The sequence below is a fragment of the Rhipicephalus microplus genome, chromosome X, assembly GCF_043290135.1.
Source record: "Rhipicephalus microplus isolate Deutch F79 chromosome X, USDA_Rmic, whole genome shotgun sequence".
Classification (NCBI taxonomy): Eukaryota; Metazoa; Arthropoda; class Arachnida; order Ixodida; family Ixodidae; genus Rhipicephalus; species Rhipicephalus microplus.
In genome coordinates, this window is record NC_134710.1 from 204,495,807 (window position 1) to 204,512,841 (window position 17,035).

Consider the following 17,035-nt stretch of genomic DNA (forward strand, 5'->3'; position numbering starts at 1 on the left):
TATTGTGCGAATCTAGGCTAGCCCGCCGCCTTTGCGAGAGATTTGATGCCTATTTCTGTCGTTCTCATGGCCTGGCATAAATCTCCTCTTCTCCGTGGTAAGCCACGCTGGGAGAGCGTTGAGTGACCTTTCACCCCTCTCACCCGGTAGCTAATGTCGACTGAGGTGGCACGCGCGGAGTCTCTCGGGACATTGTCCCGGTGTCTACGTGAATCACTTTACCAAGGAGACATGCTCGCGGAACTCATCTGTAGTACTTCTCGCCCGTGGCGTGAATAAGCCCATTTGCTTTCCCGCCGCGCCTTTGCAACGGCCTCTGTACTGCGCTTTTGTTATTGCCATTGGCAATAGTGTTGCGACCTTGAGCAGTATCGTATTCTCGCCATGAATACGGTTAACGCGTGCACTGCCACTCGCTAAGACCAGACCCACGCTAGTTTCATACTCCTTCAGGATACGCGTAGACTACACTGGCACCCAACGTGGTGTCAGAAACTCTAAGCTTTTTACTGCTCATACCGAGTCAGTTCGCCTGCGCGATTCGGGCTCGTCGCAACATACCTGCTTCGTGGCACTTTTGTCCACTGACGTTTTTAGCGGACGCCGCATTGCAAAAAGAGGCCATTGCCTCTATCGATGGACACCCTTCGGCATCCGTTCGTGTCGTCATCCCGCTTTCGCGGTGAACACCCAACAAATGTGGTAGCTCACGTGCTATCTTGTGCAACCATTGTCGGCTGAGAACCTTGATTGCGGCGGTAGTGGTGCGGTGGTAGCTCGCCGTGCCTTAGCACATGCAAGCGTCGGGGGCGAAACAGCGGCGAAAAGGGGGAGTCCACTTGCGGACGAACGTGGCTGCTATTCATGTAAGTGGCGCACGGCGTAAGTGCCGAGTGGGGGAGCTTCCCGAAGGCCACATTGCCGAGATTCAACCCGTGACGCCATGCACGCGGCGATTTCTGTGGTCCTAAGTGGGCGCGATACCAGACTTTCTCCAATGGAAAAATGGGAATCGCTTTCAGCAGCGAAGAGCTACTGAAGGCTAAGCAGAGTGATCCGTTTCGAGTCTCGGAGAGAGGGAGCGCCGTATACACTGCTTGCTCTACGGCAGGCGCTGATAACGACTGTCTGGTAGATATGGAGCAGCAGGCACGAAAAGATGGCTGGAATTAGCGTAAGCCGCTTATTTCCCGGCGGATTCATTTTGCTGGGCCATGACGGGCTCCCGCTGAAGTATATAGCCACCGGTGAGAATTCTGTGGATCCGTTTATAGTTGCTATGCCCAAATAGTTTGAGGGCCACACTGTTGCGATCCTCTCACGACAAAATTCTGGCTTGTCACCTGAGTGACTCGAAAGTGTTTGACCTGAGCAACGTTGTGACCTGGCCTGGCACGAAATGTGACATTTATTGCTATTCCGTGCCTGCCGTGTCTGACAAACGGTGGAAACATGGGTTGGCAAGCCGCCCGGTCTTATTAACCGATTGTCAGGGAGCGTACATGGCGTGTACTTGCTGAAAGATAACCTTTTTGGGAAAACTCAGCCGTGCCCACGTCGCAGATCTGAAGCCGTTAGTCACTGTTTGACGAGCTCAGGCCAGCGCCCTGCGGCACTTCGCGCAAGCAGCAGGGTATATTCGGAGCGGCGCACCGCATTCGGAGCCCGCACCGGTATAATCTGAGGAAGCGGTCACCTTTGTGATTTCGCGCTGGACAGCGGATTTCTCCGCAACCGAAGGCCCTCAGTTAACTGTCTAGCCTCAGTAATAGGTTAGCTTGTTTACGGCCTGTTCTGGTAAAGAAGTCGACCCCGCCCAGCTTGCTGCCAGTGTTTCTTTTTTCTAAGTGTTAATTTTTATTTCATGTTTTACGTTTCTTTTGTCTAATATTAGGTGTTCATTTGTATTTTATGTTTTTATGTTCCCTTGGTCAGATATTGAGTCTCATTTTGTGTTCTGTTTTACTTTTTCTTCCGTGTTTATTTCGTGTACCGGTGAAAGGAGTTGTGACCTTGAGCATTAATACTTATAAGTGGAGAGAGGGACCAAGGACTTTACGTCTTTACTCGCGCAGCCGTCGGTGCTGTGCGTGTGTGCCTGCGTGCTTCTGTGCGTGTGTATGTGCATGGCACATCCGTGCGTACCGCGGAAAGTGCGCGTCGTGGATACGACCCATTGACGTGGACACTAAAGGTGCTCAGGGCCCTGACCTACTGACTTCACAGACCGGCTGTGCCCTGCTCTGGGCTGTCACCCTGCTGCCTTCTTCCACCTTGGTTCCTGTGCGAGGCCAGCTGACAGGAGCTATATGCTGCCGCACAACGCCAGGGCACTTCGCAGCAAAATCCGGTTCGGCCTCTCTGATCCAAAGAGAGACCCGGCTTCCCAGCAAGGTTCACCCTAATCAATTAGAAATTCGGGGCCTCCAAACCTCCACCGAAGTGGCATTCGTTGGACTCGTCGCAGTACAATCATTGTCGTGAGCCACGAGCCATCAGTGAGCCCCCTTGCCTCTGACTCGCATTTGGGCATCGCACCCAGCGGACATTGTCACGCTCTTCCGCCTCTCCGTGCGGTAGACGCTATCCCGCCTTAGCACCACGAACACTAGGCCTACTTCCCAGTGCTCTCTTTCGCAAATATTTTTATGGGGTCATTTCTTAATTTTGTTGTTGATGTCTTTCATCATTTTAGCAGCAGTTACAGGGCTGGAATGAGGTTGGCTGTTGCTCCTAGGAGGGTCATTTTAACTGCATGGGCGACGTCCGGCGGCATTTTCAGACCGGTAAAGAGCAAATTTAGGAGATGGGATTATGGAATTGAGGCTAGCCCACTGCCTTTGCGTGGCCTTTGGTGCCTATTTCTGCCGTTCTCATGTCGCGACATGATTCTCCCTTCCTCCGTGGTCAGCCGCGCTCGGAGAGCGGGGAGTAATGTTTAACCCCTGCAACCCTGTAGCGGATGTCGGCTGAGGCGGGGAGCACGGAGTCTCTCGGGAATTTTCACGCGCGCGCATCGAGAGCGAAAGAGACTTCTCCGGGGATGACATGGGTAAGTACATTTTTCTTTTCTGTCCGTCAGTTTCTTTTGTTTGGAGCTCATTCGGACTTCGCCAACAGCGCCTTGCGTCCGCGGTGAACGCTTACCTTATTCCGCCCCCCCCCCCTTCCGAACGCTAGACCGTAGACCGGTGTGGTGTCCTAGTGCGTGGCAGGCTACGCTGACTTGTATCTTTCCTAAGCCAACGCGAGCGCCTTTGCTCTCGCTCGAGCAACCGGGCCTCTGTCCCAGTATCTCCGTGAATCACTTTTACCCCGAAGACGTGCTCGCGGCACCCCTGTGTAGTACTTCTCGCCCATGGCGTCAATAAGCCCATTTGCTTTCCCGCCACGCCTTTGCAACGGGCTTTGTACTGCCTCTTTGGTGTTGCCGCAGACAATAAGGTGTTGCGACCTTGAGCAGTATCGTGTCCTCGCCACGGCGACTGTTAACGCGTGCCCTGCGGCTCGCTATGACCGGATCCACGCTAGTGTCCGTACTCTTTCGGAATACGTGTACATTACAATATGAAATGATAGCATTTAACCATATGGTGTAGTAGCGCAATTTTCACGGAGACGAAGAGGACAAGAACACACGACACTCGCTACACTCGCAACTAATTTTATTTCAGAAGCAGCACATCATATATAACCCATAACCCTAGTGACACAGAAAAGAACTACGAACATTGAATCATTGCCAACAGAAGCTTTTGCGCAGACTCAAGCGATAGTACACGGCAGTTTACGCTTACACTTTAAGATGACATAACTAAAAACAGCCCTGGGTAACATCAAATAAAAAAACAAAAAAAATTTTGCGGGAATTCACACGTGCGCAACACGCACGTCACGTACGCAACAACTTTCATAAAAAAATGACAAGTAATGAAAACAGGAAGAACATAGTGTCAGTTCCATATGCGCACAAGATTGCCCATAACTTAAAAAACGTAGGTAATCGCTATGGCCTAGAACTAGTTTTTTCGGCACCCAACAAGCTTAGTAAAATATGTTCCAAACTAGACCGTAAAGTTTCCATAGCAGTAAACACTAATGCTGGTAGTTGTACGGTAAATCACACAACAAAGTTTGTTAAGTGTTGCCTATCAGTCGTGTAATGCTTGCCGCTAACGTGTGGAAAGGTATACATCGGCCAGACGGGTCGATGTTTGAACACCCGACTTTTAGAACACAAGCGATCATTAAGAACTGACATTCATTCTCACATAAAGAGACACTGTTCCCAGTGTGGCTGCTCACCACTGTTCAGTGACACGACCGTAGTCTTCCGTCATGGAAACCAACTAACCAGAGAAATTGTCGAAGCCTTCCACATTAAAAAAAGAAAAGAAGGATGCATTAGTCAGTCATCGGTTTCGTTAAGTGACCGAGAAGCCAGCTACCTCGAAGGACTTAATTGAGATCAGTGTTTGCAAGTGTCATACTCTCCTTTTTGTCGTTTCAAAATTTTGTTTCAAACACGTGTGAATTCCCGCAAAATTTTTTTTGTTTTTTTTGTTTTTTTTGTTTTTTTATTTGATGTTACCCAGGGCTGTTTTTAGTTATGTCATCTTAAAGTGTAAGCGTAAACTGCCGTGTACTATCGCTTGAGTCTGCGCAAAAGCTTCTGTTGGCAATGATTCAATGTTCGTAGTTCTTTTCTGTGTCGCTAGGGTTATGGGTTATATATGATGTGCTGCTTCTGAAATAAAATTAGTTGCGAGTGTAGCGAGTGTCGTGTGTTCTTGTCCTCTTCGTCCCCGTGAAAATTGCGCTACTACACCATATGGTTAAATGATGTCTCACCAACTAGCCCAGCTCTCAACCTTAATGAAATGATAGCGTCAAAAATGTGTGTGTAATACAGCGTACCGTCTGCCTTACGTATAAAGGGCCACAACGGGAAGGGACCTTATACTTGTACGGCAATAAGTAAATTTAATTGTGTTTTACAAAACATGTATTACTGCGCTTTTTCTCTTTTACTCTACCTTTATTTTATTGTGATAGCAATTATCAAGACAGTCTTGAATAAATTTCGCTGCTGGCGTCGCCGTCAATCATCGTATATGTATACGTAACTGTATAAATATGAAAATTCAAGAAACAAAAACATTCCAGGTAAAAGCTCCGGCTCACGGAATCGAACTTAGGACCTCTGGCACCCCTCCACTATGGCATCCCTCATAATCATATGGTGATTTTTGGACGTTAAGCCCCACATATCAATCAAATTATCAAAACGACCTGTGGCACGTGAGTGCGAGGCGCTAACCACCAAGCGACGGAGCAGCACGTCCTTCAGCGTTCAAACGGCAAGCTATTTATACCTACAACTTACCGCTGGTGACGGGCATCATGATGGGGGGAGGGTGATTGTGTTTTCAGCATTATCAGTAAGATGTCACAAAAAGTGCGCGTCACCACATCGTCACGACGCGGCGGCGTGTGCTCAAATTTCGCACACGTACTTTACCTCGCGGAGAGGCGGGAGTGGACTAAAGCCCCTGGACGATCACGCACCCTTATCTCACAATGGGGAGGATCGTACGTCTTGGCTGGCCTTTCACTTTTACCAGAACGATTATGTTGTAGTTACCTGGTGCACAGAGGTCACTGAAATTGTTTCACAGTCTTTGTTAGCGAAAAAAGCGCGTTTTCCGACACAATGAAGTAACAACCTAGACACTTATTCGCATTCACCTGTACCTGTGAGTACGTTTCGTGCGTTATTTGTGCGTAAGAATCGTGAGGCACTTTTTGATCTGCTTGTCATTCTGCGTGTGACCTTCAAATTCGTTGCTATAGCCTTCATTGCTTCAACTTTGCAGGAAGGCTGTGACTTTTTTCTACTCAGCGGCACAAATTGATATCTAGCTTATTGGCAGCCATAACAAAGCATTGCCATCGTGTCTATCGCTTTCTTCAGCTTGTGAGATACGCAGTCAATATGCGGTATACCTGCAACACGTTTCTTCTTATTGCTTTCTGTCTCTATGTTCGGACTTGACACAATGGTTCTTTGAACGTTAAGTGACCATCGCTTACAGCAAGAGGATATCGTACATCTAAAGACGCGTAAGCTGTGCGTTAAAGATGTCGCTTAAATCATGCTCACACGACTATTCTGTTTTTACAATTTTTTTAGGTTTTGACGAGAAGCTTAACAGCCGTTTTTAACACCTTGCAGAATGCTGCCAAAAAACATAGGAATGAGATAAAAAACTATAAAGACTAGATTTTTTCGAGCAAAAACTTCAAAGAAAAATCTTCGCGCCAACACACCGTATAGATGCTAAACAAGCGAAGCTGAAACTCGCAGCCACAGATGGCTGCAGACGGTGCAGCCGAAGCCACTCGGGAAACTCCCGCCAAAAGCGCTTGTCGGCTCCACCGAACGCGTTTCCGTTATCGCCTTGTTGACGCTGCTTTGCTTAAAGCACCGTTTCTTAGCTTGCATTTGGCTAGGAAGGCTTCCGCATTTTTGGTAGGCAGCCACTGCTTGCGGTTCCCCATCATGGCGTTTTCTTAAGCCGTAACTGTTATATCAGCCTAGTAAACATGAATAATCTCACGAATCAGCTATCGATGCTGTTATTGGTTGAAGTATAGTGAACCACAACCTTTCAGAACCCTGTAGCTCAGAGACGATGACCACGCACTGACAGGGTGGGAACAAGTTTTATTTTTTCATCTTAGTTTTTTTTTCTTTTCTGCTACATTTGTTTCTCTCCCACTTCCACTCTCTGTGCAGCACTGTGGAAGTGACCTCCGATGAGGTGGCGTTTCATTTTCTTGTTCATTTTTCATTCTTTGTAAGCACCTCCACTGAAAGTGCTGCCAATAAACCGATGAACGACGTCGCTGATGGCGTTCCCAATGGCGCACGCGGTTGGTTGCGACGTAAGCAACGACATCACTGACGGAGCAGCCAGTGGAGACGTTCAGCCTTTCTCGTGGTGAACGATTTCTTATTTCGCCTAGCCATATACAGCTCACACTGTAAAAGCTCTTTTCGCTGACGTTTCAGCGTTGGTATTGGCGACGGCGTCTGTGTAGGCGAGGACCTCATTCGTAAGAAGGGAAAATCGGCGTTGTGCATGAACGAAAACTCGGTATAAATGTATACAATTAAAAAATTGTATTGTCCAAATAAAAATCGAGCCCAAGCTTTCTGCACAGCACCCCGCCAGTGCTCGAAAGTGCTTCGTAAAAGAAATGCTGCAGGACCGTCTTGCATCAGGAGTAGTCTGCTTAACACATGAAATATAGCGTGGAAGAGTCGCAGGATCGCACCAGCTGTGAAAATACGTGAAATACGCGTAAAACTTCAGACTAGATAGAATTATGCGTCTTCTGCGTGCCAGCTCAGTATTCGGACTCTGAGCTATGCTGGTTGCAAACATCCTTGCAAACTGACCCTAGGCAGGCCTCAGGTCGAGAAAGAAATCGCGTTATAAGAGTAATAAAGCGTTCCAGAACATTAAATAAAAAATCAGGCGTCACACAATACTTGAATAACGAGCCCATTATTGAATGCTTCAACCGGTTCCGAAAAATTGGGGGATCCTTAAGCTTAGCCTATAAGAGTTCAATGCGATAACGATATGCTATCTCTAGTGCGTACTGATTTGAAAATGGCTAGTGTCATTGACACTTTCGCATATGGCTGCGTTCCTTGTAATAGGTAGCATGTTTTAAGCCACAGGCAATGGATTTCATGGGCGTGAAATCTTTTCGAACTTGCTCTGCACCCACTACGAGGCCTTAATGAAAAAATGCGCATTAAGCTGTGTGCCTTTTCTTGTTGGGGGCCGCTTTAAACCATGAATTTGTGATAATCGCATGTTCTCACTCCTCATTGCAATGTATGCTTGTAGCACGCATTATTACTGCGATATTACATGTTGCTTTGTGAACCATGTATACAAAAGACGCGTGTGTTTATAAAGCGTGTGGCACTTCACTGCATTTTCTTACAGAGGAAGTTATTTTCACTGTATTTCGAAGCAGACGCGCGGTTCTGTGGCAGAATAATTCCTTGCCTTGTAGAAGAGCCAAGAGTCAGCTTTGTTCAGACATATTATTTTTATTTTATTTGCACAAGGTGATTTTTTTTGCCCACAACCACCGACGGTGGCACCGGCATCGACGCTGACACTGGAATTTATTAGAAACAAGCTCTTCAGCACTGACGTGTTAAAAGTTTTAGGCAAATTTCTTGATCGTCGTCAGCCACAGAAATAAAAATTGCCCAAAATTTTTTTCGTGTGTAACCAATACTAGGCTTCTATGAAGAATGGTGACGGATGGCATAGTGAATGCATTCCTAATAGACAAAACATATGTTGATGTATGGCATAGTAGGCTTCTTGCACGTTTGCTTGTAGCAGTTATCCAAAAGGTGTCTAAAAATTATTTCAAAAGACTGCTCTCGAAAGACCTGTCGGTTTCTTTAATCTTAAATTTATCAATGTATTACTACAACAATTCCGCGCAAGAATAAAGAAACATGTCTCATATATACAGACTAGGGTAATAAGTAGTAGAATCATAAAACGTCCAGGTTCACCACAAACGTGTAGCAATGAACTCGATAGCAACAAATGAAAGTATCACATGAAAATAGGCCAACCAGTAACTCTTTTCGGTTTGATGTCGCGTAACTTAATTACACATTAGTTTGAAGGAATTTTTTTGAAGTTCCCAGAATCCATGTATCATTCTACCTGTACAACTTCATGGTTTTCTATACATTAAAAGGCAGACATTCCTGCAAGAAGCGTATGAGGGTGCTGTGTAAAAAAAAAAACTGTGGTTCACGTCACCTGAGTAAAGAACAAATAAGAACTACATGCGATGAAGTAGCCGTTCGGAATACACCTTTGTAATACCTGTCATGGTGGTCTAGTAGCTTAAGCAATCGGGTACTCACCTTGAGCTTGCAGGATCGAATCCCGGCTGCGGCGACAGCGGAAGCTGCTTGAGGCGCGTGTGCTAAGATTTAGGTGCACGTTAAAGAGCCGCAGAAGGTCAAAATTTCCGGAGCCCTCCCCTACGGCGTCTCTCTTAGTCTTCACCCCAACAACCCCTTTCCGACAGTCTGTTAACGTGTTTTTATTGTATTGTTTTGGTCGTGCAAGGCCAAGTTTTAACCTGGTAAAATATCACCTGTGAAAACTTGCTTCGGATGTAGATGAAACTAAGGAAGCCTAATGTAACATTTAATGCATGTCATGTGTATTTCGATTATTGCAGAATCTTGCCTGAACCAGAGTGGACCACGAGTCATGATGGCACATTGCTGCTCTCTTCACCCAGACTAGCTCAGTTTCTCGGATTCAGCCACCCTGTACCGACCGAGAAACCAAAGTAAGTTTCTTCTGCCCTTACCGCATCGTCACATCGTCTCGTCTCTGTTGCATTTAATGAACGTGACAGAAATTCTCAGGCTCCCAAGAGGGCCTTAGGAAGTGAAGCAGTAACTAACCGATGGCGCAGTACTTACTCTGCACGTCAAACGATATGTTTGTATACTGAGTGCTTGGCCAGGGTAGTGTATCGAATTCGTCACGCTTTAGAAAGAGCCATAGGGACGGCATCCCCATGCATCAGCATCTGAAAAAATAGAGGCAATAAGAAAGAGGAGGGGCGAGGTGTTGAAGAACTGTGTTTTATGATAAAAAATATTGAACATTGATTTCATTATCATCACACTCTATGGGCTCAAGACTAGCTCAAGCTACATTTTTTTTTTCATTTTGCTAAAGAGAGCTGCTGTTGTCGATAACCTCTTTTGTTCTAACGCAGCTGACAACAGGGATATTATGTCGGAGGAATTACATTCTTTCTAGAGTACACGTGCACCCTCTTTTTCAATAATTGCTTACATGCAAAAATGGGCACTTGCCTGACTCCCTGAATGCCACCTTTGTTATTTGGTTTTAACCATTCAATGATTTTCATCATCCAGTGCTATGTATATTTTCATAAACTTAACAGTTCATGGTAAGTCGTATTAGTGTCATAACTATCGATACCTCTCAGTTTAACGTACCAGAATGTTAGCATGGCATAACTGACATGTTTCATCGCTTCGTTGCCGTGTTTTACGACAGTTGTAGTCATTTATAGGCCCTTGAAGTTCGCTAGAACAATAAAGCTGCAATCTAAGGCAAAACGTCCGCGAGAGCGAAGTTCTCACTATGAACAGAAAAGAGTAATAAAAACTCCAATACTTAGCATCCGGCAAGACGACAAAAAAAGCAGTGTTAAAATTGAACTTTTGAAAAGAAACTATTTCTAAACTATAAAAAATGTCCTATCAGCACTAGGTTTGCGCGACAAGAAACAACTTTAGTCTCTAAATAAACTTTGAGTAGGCACTTGTTCCCATATTTTTTTGCCTTCTATTAGGTTTGTGTCTCGCTTTGAAGGCCCTTTAATTTTTTGACCTGCGGAGAAGTGCTTTACGAGAAGTTGTATTAGCAATGACGATATATGTAGTGCAATCTCTGCATTTACAAGTTTAATAGTACAACTCTGTATGACCTTATATATTTATTCTAACAGGCAATTTTAACAGTGCACCATGCGTATTTATGGTAACCTTCTTCTTCTTAATATGAAAAACTATAACTCATGAAGCGAAACTGTTTGTCCAACAATTATTTAACTAATAAAGGAAGGAAGCCGTTCGGTTAGTTTATGCTTTTACGTGACTTTTTTAGAACACGAAACCGCTACTCGAAACTCCGAGTCAGGTGGCCACTGGTCAATTCTTCACATGGCATTTTTTCTCAACAGGCACTCTGAGAATGCCAATCTCGTTTAGGCATTTCCAAATCTAGTTCAGGAATTCAGTCTTGACCGATTTTCTTACGGATATTTGCACAAAACACATGTGATTCTTAAGAGCAACAACAGCACATTGAATGTGCACACATAAAGACGAGTAAAAACGTTTGCTGACTAACACTTACCTGATCTTCACACAGTAATCCCAGTAACTCATTCTCAACAGGGGCACACTGCCAGCTTTTTTCTTCAAACAGCAGTTTATAAGTACTTTTCGCACGCATTACAAGCTAAAGTGTCCCGTGGCGACGTACCGCATTTTAGAAGTGTAGTTGCATTTTTTCTCTTTTTTTGCAAATATTTAATTAGTTTACACAGCGACGAGGTTCAACTTATTGGCGAGAAGAAAAAGTTTCCACACGTAGATTTACTTTATTGGAAACAAATATGCAAAACTTAAAATTGAATTTCGGGCACTTCTGGCAACTCGTTCGTGCCAGAGAGCAAATTTTCCTTTTTTTTCTCATGCGTTAAAAGAGACATCCATTTGCTTGTTCGCTTGCCTGTTGATGGCGGTGAAATGCTAGCCACGCCAGTGTGGCATCCGGCACTGCTCATAAAATATAAAAAAACAATGCCTTGGGCAAAGAGCAGCGCGACTGACTTCAGAAAATTTCCGGACCCATCTTTTGAGTCTTACCTAATCTAGTACCATTGCATGAGTCCTCATGCGTAAAATCCCTATCATAATGCTGAAGTTCTACTCTGAAGCGGATTTCGCTATCACGTTTCACTTCACCGCGTTCATGTTGTCCTTCTTATTGCATATGCCAGACAAAACAACTAGACACAACTAAAAAGAAGCAGGCACCTTCTTCTCTTCTGTGAAGAACGTTTAAAGTTCGTTTTAGTAGTACATTTCAGATGAATGGAATCACTGCAGTTATTTTGACCACGCCGGCTTGCCAGCGTTACGGAAAGCGGCCAACTTTTTCGCTCGAACTCGGTGGTTTTCCAGACTGTTCAAGCGAAGTTGGGAAGACTGTTGTAAAACGGTTTTATTTGACCGTTTTCGTGCTTTGAATTGTTACTGTGGTAGTTATTTTTTTATTAAAAGTTTTTATGAAGCCTGCAAAAACTGCATCGAGTTCTAGTCTTCGGCTTTTCTCAGCAGTATACAATCGTCATCGCCACTACTAACCAGTGTTGTAGGCGTCCTCACACCAACGAAAGAAGACCGAACGCAGATTGAAGAATTCTGTTTTAAAATGTTTTACTATCTTACCGGAAGAACCGCTGAAGGTTGGAGGCTTCATAAGGCGCTATTTCTATTGTGATACAAAACAGAAGAGCATTGACAGCTGATAGAGAATACATTTAAAAACTAAAGACATTACGTCCAACAGTAAGTATCCAAACAGTTACTTCTAGAAGCTAACTACATATCACTTCAATTGTCATCAGTTACCTTACTGGGACACTTAGTTCACACAGTTTCACCTCACCGGATGAACAGTCGGTCCAGTCAATTGCTTTGCGCATGATTTCTTTATCCGTATTTGAAATAACCTTTCAATCCCCAGAGAGAACTTCCTACACTTATTCTCGGGAGAATCAAACTACTTTTATCGCGTCTTTTTTTCTCACAGTGTCCCTAAAATGGCGTGAAAACAAATACGTAAAAACAAGTTCTGCCTTTCGTGCTGCATTGCTTTCGCAGTAAATGTGACTGCAGAAGACAAAAATGGGACTATGACGTATTTTATATTTATTGCGATAGCAATGACAAGGACACTCTTAGCAGGATTTTGCCACTGGCGTCGACGTTGGCGTCACTCACGGTATATGTATAAGTATCTATATATATGAAAATTCAACAAAGAAAGAAAACCAGAATATTACTACGGCGCACGGAATCAAACTTGCGTCCTCCCAATCGTGAGTGAGAGGCGTGAACCATGGCGTCACCGAGGAGCACGTCCTGCGACGTTCAATCGGCAAGCTATGCTATTCATATTGTTACGGAGATGAAGTAAAGGAAGTGGAAAGACACAATCAGCTTACAGGCGCGCGAGTGTGCCAATCAGCCATTGTGACTCTTGCCTGTGGTTTTTTCTTTTCAAACGTACTTTGTACAGAAGTCACCGACCCCCTAACATATTGGTGGAGGTGCTGCGTAACCATTAGGCAACGAAGCTCCACAGCGGACGTCGCATCTGTTTTCCGGCCATAGGCAATGCTGAGCCCACCGCGTCAACGTCAGCGTCTCCGACGAACACGACGTCGCAATCACACGTTTTCACACCACTTAAGGATCCCGGTACATTCTTCGGGACCGATGGCGTCGACGTTGACAATTAGGGGGCGATGTTCGAACGAGTGAGTGTGCCGAACAGATTGGATCCCACAGTTCAGTTAGCTAGTGTACTGTTTTGCTTTAGAGGCACAGCCAAGATGTGGTATGAAAACAACGAAGAACTCTCAAGCTGGAACCAATGCAAAGAAAATATGCGAGAGGTGTTTGGCAAAACCGCCAGTCGTAAGAGCGCCACCAAAAAGGAATTGGCCTGCCGTGCCCAATCCCCCACGGAATCATACCTCGAATACATTCAACACGTGCTGGCCCTCTACCAAAAGACCGAAAGCGACATGACAGAAGATGACAAGGTCGAGCATGTCCTGAAAGAGTTTGCCGACGACGCGTTCAATCTTCTGACGTGCTGTTCCATCGTGGACGCGATAATCACAGTGTCCTCAGTTTTAGCAAGTGAAAAGTCACTGTATTCAGCAAACATTCGCCCGAATTCCAAACACCACTGCAACATCAAATTGCGAGAACCAGTCCGCACCACAACGTCCGTCACCGCCGGGAGACCTGACACGCATTGTTCGTCGCGAACTGGAAGCAATGGCGCCCTCGGCGTTCAATTCGGGCCCTCCTCCAACCGATGGTTTCCTCCACGTACTCGCAACCCGGCTAAGTGGCGAACTGCAGATGACCGCCCTCTATGTTTCAACTGCCACCGCGTTGGACATATTGCTCGTTACTGCCACCCCACATGGTCCTCAGCACCTCGTGCAACGACCAACATGATCCGCTTCGACGATACCACCCGTACCTTTTCACCTGCCGAGGAGTCCAGTGCCATTGACCATTCTCGGAACACTTGGTACAGCCGCTCGCCTTCACTACGTGGGCACCAGTCTCATTCGCCGCAAATACACAACCTATCGTCCCGTTCGCCGCAGCCACGGCGCTTCTCGTCCCCCGTGGCTTCCGGCCGCATCGTCTCGGAAAACTGAGAAAGGTCGCCCCGGAGGTAGTGCTGCATTGACGACTTGCACCGCAAATCCTCCCTCCGTTGCCACCAGACGAAGTATAATAGACGTTGAAGTAGACGGCGTACCTGTACAAGCACTTGCAGACACCAGCGCAAGCATTTCGGTCATGAGTTCAAGCCTACGCACACGTTTAAAGAAAGTTCTGACACCAGCGGCTGCACAAATGCTCCTTGTGGCCGATGGCGGCACGCCGATGCTTCTCGGCTTGAGCACTGCCCGCTTGAGTATAAAGGGCCACACTACTTCTGTCGTTTTAGCCGTGAATGACCACTGCCCTTATGCCCCGCCACGGTGGTCTAGTGGCTAAGGTACTCGGCTGCTGACCCGCAGGTCACAGGTTCGAATCCAGGCTGCGGTGGCTGCATTCCCGATGGAGGCGAAATTGCTGTAGGCCCGTGTGTTCAGATTTGGGTGCACGTTAAAGAACTCAGGTGGTCGAAATTTCCGGAGCCCTCCACTACGGCGTCTCGCTTAGCCATATGCTGGTTTTGGGACGTCCAACCCCCCATATCAATTAATCAATAAACCACTGCCCTTATAAAGTTATCCTGGGCCTGGACTTTTTGTCAAATCATTCTGCTCTTATCGATTGTGCTACCGGCGTCCTTCAGCTAGAGCCGCCTCAGATAATTGCTGAACCTCACACTATCCCGCCGCGCCTGAGCTCTTTTCAGGATGTGCGACTGTCGCTTCAGGCAGCCACCTACGTTGTTTGGACTGCCCAGCCACAGGTTCCCGATGGTCAATATGTTCTCCTTCCTCTCGCCGAGGTCCTTTTGATCCGACGCATCGGCATTCCAAATATGCTTGTGACTGTCACTGACAACTGTACCTCGCTCCCACTTCTCATTTTCAGCTTGTGCCATCAAGTGCTTTCTCGTGGCATGTTCTTGACCAGCGTAACAAATGCTGACGAATTCAATATAGCCGCTCTCACGACCGAAATTGATTTACTTTAGTCCCCTGTAGCTAACACCACCTGTACTTTCCAAATTTGCTTCTCGGAGATGATTTCACCCGACTTAAATCCTGCGCAAGCCAACGACATCCATCACCTTCTTGCGTCCTATACGAACATTTTAAAGACGATAGTCTTTCTTGGGGACCTTCGACGCAAATATTTTGGTCTGTCTGTCAGTATATTTGTCTGTTTCACCACTCTTAACAGCATCGAGTATTTGAAACGGCCGACCCCATCTGCAGCGCCCACATACGTTGCTCAAAATTCAGCGTTCATACTTGTGCAATTGTCGAGTGAAAAGCAAATATTGTGCGTGTCTGCGGCACCATAACAACAGGTATATATTCTGCATGTGCGCCTTTTACTAGAAAAGGCATACATAAATTATTTTAAGGACCGTAGCGCTTATCACGCTGCGCTGACCATCCAACGCTTGCACGGAAAGGTGAGTGTTTTCAACGCTTTGCTAAAACAAGACGGTGGTGGCGCCTACCCGTCGCCTTGCGTTCTACACCTTATCACCTCTGAGGCGGGCGTGCACACCCGTCTCAGAGCCACGCGTTTTTTTTTTGGAAAAAATTGCCAGATGGTGGTCATGTCTCACGTGTGACGTGACTTGATGCGCTCGTTCGCCTCCGCTGCAAGCTCGAGGCACTCTAACGCGGCGCCTCCAGAATACCATTCACTGATTTTCTTGAGCAGAACATCAGATAAATGTTTTGTTAACTATCTCAACACGCAAGAATATCGTCTTTCGACGACATTTGCAGATTGAAGGCGGATACGGGGTCAATATTGTTAATTCGACGACAGACCTCTAGGGCAAGCATCTACCACTCAGCACCGTATAAACACTGGTGACGCAAGTCCTATTCGCCGATGGCCATATCGTGTCTCCCACACTGAGAGCAAATTTATCCAAGCGGAAGTTGACAAAATGCTCAACAAAGGTGTCATAGAACCATCAAGTAGTTCTTGGGCCTCCCGTGTTGTCCTTGTGAAGAAAAAGGACGGTACCTGGCGCTTCTGCGTTGACTATCGTCACCTCAACAAGATCACGCGAAAAGACGTATACCCGCTACCATGCATCGATGACGCGTTGGACTGCCTGCATGGCGCTACATACTTCTCGTCTACTGATCTTCGTTACGGCTACTGGCACATTTCTGTCGATAAGATGAACCGCAAGAAGACGGCCTTTATTTCACCGGATGATTTATACCAGTTTAAGGTCATGCCTTTTGGACTATGTAACGCCCCTGCCATATTCAAACGAATGATTGACTCTCTCCTGCGCGCTTATAAGTGGTCTACTTGTCTCTGTTACCTAGACGATGTAATAGTCTTTTCATCTACTTTTGATAACCACCTGACTCGTCTCGCTACAATTCTCGCAGTCTTTAGAACAGCTGGGCTACAACACAACTCCAAGAAATGTCAATTTGGCCGCCATCAGATTACCATTATGGGTCATCTTGTAAAAGCCGATGGCGTCCAGCCAGATCCCAAAAAGATCTGCGCCGTCCGTCTATAGCTTTCCAGTGCCCCGTTCTACATCCGACGTCCGGAGCTTCATCGACTTATGTTCGTACATTCATCGTTTTGAGAAAAACTTCGCTAATGTGGCCAAGCCACTCACAAATTTGCTGAAGAGGAATACCCCATTCTCATGGGGCCCTGAACAGGCTCAAGCGTTCACCGCTCTCATCAGCTATTTAACAACACCCCCATACTTGCCCACTTTAATCCGTCTGCTGCCACAGAAGTTCGCACCGACGCCAGTGGCCCCGGTATTGGCGCAGTTCTTGCTCAGCGGCACCACGGCAGACAGTGCGTAATAGCTTACGCTAGTCGCTTGCTTTCTCCCCCTGAGAGGAACTATTCTATCAC

At 46.3% G+C, this 17,035-nt stretch overlaps 1 protein-coding gene across 1 annotated transcript in view; it reads left to right on the plus strand.

Annotated features, from left to right (window-relative positions):
• Positions 1–17,035, plus strand: part of LOC119187640 (G-protein coupled receptor dmsr-1) — a 951,250-nt gene that overhangs the window by 259,018 nt on the left and 675,197 nt on the right. Inside the window, exon 2 of the mRNA XM_075878496.1 lies at positions 9,304–9,417. The gene's annotated coding sequence lies outside the window, so the exon portion shown is untranslated. The remainder of the gene's footprint in view (positions 1–9,303; positions 9,418–17,035) is intronic.